The following is a 3606-nucleotide window of genomic DNA, read 5'->3' as shown; positions in this document are numbered from 1 at the left end:
CTGAGGCAAAGAGCTGCTTCCTTACAAGGGAAGATACTCACTGTGATGACAAATGTGTTATGCTCTCCTCCCCAGCTCCTAGAAGAGCAGCTCTTTGACAAGCTAATGTGAGCATGGGTCTAGTCCCAATGTCCTGACCCCTCCTTTATATTGCTGAAGTACAAAAGCACATGTCACCCAAAATTCCCCTTGGCAATACCTATGGCATAACCAGGAAGAATATCATTTTGCCTAAGAAACTGTCCCCCCACAATGAGCTTCAGTTTCGGTTTGGATATGAGCTTTCCCCCAAGGCTCATGTGTTACAAATGCAAGAAAGTTCAGAGAAGAAATTATTAGGTAACAAGAGTCTTAACCCAATCAGTGAATCAATCACCTTATGGGATTAATTGATTGGTAACTGAAGCAGGTAGCTGGTGGCTGGAGGAGGTGGGATATTGGGGGCATGGCTTTGAGGTATTTATTTGTATCTAATGAGTAGAATTGCTCTTTTTTCTTTCTAATCATCATGTGAGCTGCTTCCCTCTGCCACACTCTTCTGCCATGATGTTCAGCCTCCCCTTGAGCCCCAAGGAAGGGAGTCTGCTGTCTGAATTAAGACCTGTGAAACTGTGGGCCCCCTAATAAACTTTACTTCCTCTAAAATTGTTCTGGTCAGATCCTTTAGTCAAAGAAGTGACAAAGCTGACCACAATAGTTAAAGGAAAAGAATGTCACTCTTCCTAGTGAAGGAATAGGGGGGAAAAAAACAGCTGAGTGCAGTGGTTCACACCTCAATGCCAAGAACTTGGAAGGCTAAGGTGGGAGGATCACAAATTAAAGGACAATTTCACCAACTTACAAGACTGTCTCAGAAAAAAACAGAAACAAAGTAACATAAATTCTGGGGATGTTGCTCAGTGAATATCACCCCAGGATTCAAGCCTCAGTACCATACATAGAGAAAGAAAGAATAGTCAAAAAGACATGCTTCCTCCTTGCCCCCTCAAGCCCCTAGACTTGGAAGAAGACTAGGACCTTAAAGTTGAAGTTCCAAAAGAATACCAAGAATACCCTCTCATCTTTGCACCTGCAAGCAGTTCAGAGACAAAGAAAAATCACAAACTCCCATCTTAGTCCTCCAGCCACAACCAGGGTAGAAGGGAAGATCTTTCTAAAAGTTATCCCTAAAAGCTAAATAATGATTTGGTACCACTAGAGTCAATCACATACAAACTAAATCATACAATGTGATCATGTATGGTGTACTAAAAACACAGGAGAGGAGACTGAGTCCAAATGTCTCTTCCAGGCTTTGGCTTCCCTAGATCTTAATGGTAACAGCTAAATTGAGATTTGGGGCAACAGAGGAGGGTCAGGTTTCTACCTGCCCATATTTTTCCCTTAGAGTAGTTTCCATATATCTTATATGGAAATATATCATATATCAATACATCAATATATTGATATATCATATATCATACATTGGTTTCCACATATCTTTTTTTAAATTTTAATTTGTTATATATCACAGCAGAAGCAATTCAATTCATATCACACATATAGAGCACAATTTTTCATGTCTCTGGTTGTATACAAAGTAGAGTCACACCATACATCATTCGTGTTTTCATACATGTACTTAGGGTAATGATATCCATCTCATTCCACCTTCTTTTTTACCCACATTCCTCCTTCTTTTCTACACCATGCCCCCTCTCTTCTGCTCCCTCCCCTTTTCCCTATCTAGAGTTCATCATTTCCTCCCATGCTCCCCCTCCTCCTCCCTAATATGAATCAGCATCCTTAAATCAGAGAAAACACTCAGCATTTGGTTTTTTAAGATTGGCTTACTTCACTTAGCATTATATTCTCCAACTCCATCCATTTACCTGCAAATGCCGTGATTTTATTTTCTTTTAATGCTGAGTAATATACCACATTTTCTTTATCCATTCATTCACTGTTCTAGGAAAGATAGCCTCTTCAACAAATGGTGCTGGGAAAACTGAAAAGCCATGTGCAACAAACTGAAATTAAACCCCTATCTCTCACCATGCACAAAACTTAAGGAAGCCAAAGTCTGGAAGAGACATTTGGGCTCAGTCTCCTCTCCTATGTTTTTAGTACACCATACATGATCACATTGTATGATTTAGTTTGTATATGATTGACTCAAAGTGTATCAAGGACCTAGGAATTAAACCAGAGACTTTCCTCTAATAGAAGAAAAAGTAGACCCTAATCTTCATCATGTGAGATTAAGCCTCAACTTCCTTAATAAGACTCCTATAGTACAAGAATGAAAACCAAGAATCAATAAATGGGATGGACTCAAACTAAAAAGTTTCTTAGCAAAAGAAACAATCTGTGATGTGAATAGAGAGCCTACATATTAGGAGCAAATTTTTACCCCTTATGCATCAGATACAGCACTAATCTCTAGGATATATAAAGAACTCAAAAAACTAAACACCAAAAAAACAAATAGTCCTATCAATAAATGGACCAAGGACATGAACAGACACTTCTCAGAAGAGGATATACAATCAATCAACAAATATATGAAAAAAAGCAATTAGAGAAATGTAAATCAAAACTACTCTAAGATACCATCTCACTCCAGTCAGAATGGCAGCTATGATGAAGAAAACAATAAGTGTTGGGAAGGATGTGGGGGAAAGGCCCACTCATACATTGCTGGTGGGACTACAGATTGGTGCAGCCAATCTGGAAAGCAGTATGGAGATTCCTTGGAAAACTTGGAATGGAACCACCATTTGACCCAGCTATCCCTCTCCTCGGTCTATACACAAAGGACTTAAAAACAGCATACTACAGGGACACAGCCACATCAATGTTTATAGCAGCATAATTCACAATAGCTAAACTGTGTAACCAATTTAGATGCCCTTCAGTAGATGAATGGAAAAAAATGTGGCATATATACACAATGGGATATTACTCAGCAATAAAAGAGATAGCATGGAGGAATTAATGAACTCAAGGTAGGACAGAGGGGTGGGAGGGGAAGGGAGTGGGCAGGGGATTAGCAATGATGTTGGAATGTGATAGACATCATTATCCAAAGTACATGTATGAAGACATGAATTGGTATGAACATACTTTATATACAAACAGAGATAAGAAAAATTGTGTTCTATATGTGTAATAAGAATTGTTATGCATTCCGCTGTCATGTATTTAAAAAATAAAAGCAATTAAAAAAAAGAATACAAACAATAAGTGTGGACGAGGATATGGGGAAAAAGGCACACTCATACACTGCTGGTGGGACTGCAAATTGATGCAGCCAATAAGGAAAGCAGTATGGAGATTCCTTGGAAATCTGGGAATGGAACCACCATTTGACCCAGTTATCCCTCTCCTCGGTCTATACCCAAAGGACTTAAAAACAGCCACATCAGTGTTTATACCAGCACAATTCATAATAGCTAAACTGTGGAATCAAATTAACACTATTTTCCAATGATATGATTCTATACTTAGAAGACCCAAAAAATTCCACCAGAAAACTTCTAGAACTAATAAATGAATTCAGCAAAGTTAGCAAGATATAAAATCAATACCCATAAGTCAAAGGCATTTCTATATATCAGTGACAAA

Source organism: Callospermophilus lateralis, chromosome 4, assembly GCF_048772815.1.
Source record: "Callospermophilus lateralis isolate mCalLat2 chromosome 4, mCalLat2.hap1, whole genome shotgun sequence".
Taxonomy (NCBI): Eukaryota; Metazoa; Chordata; class Mammalia; order Rodentia; family Sciuridae; genus Callospermophilus; species Callospermophilus lateralis.
This window is presented reverse-complemented; position numbering follows the sequence as displayed.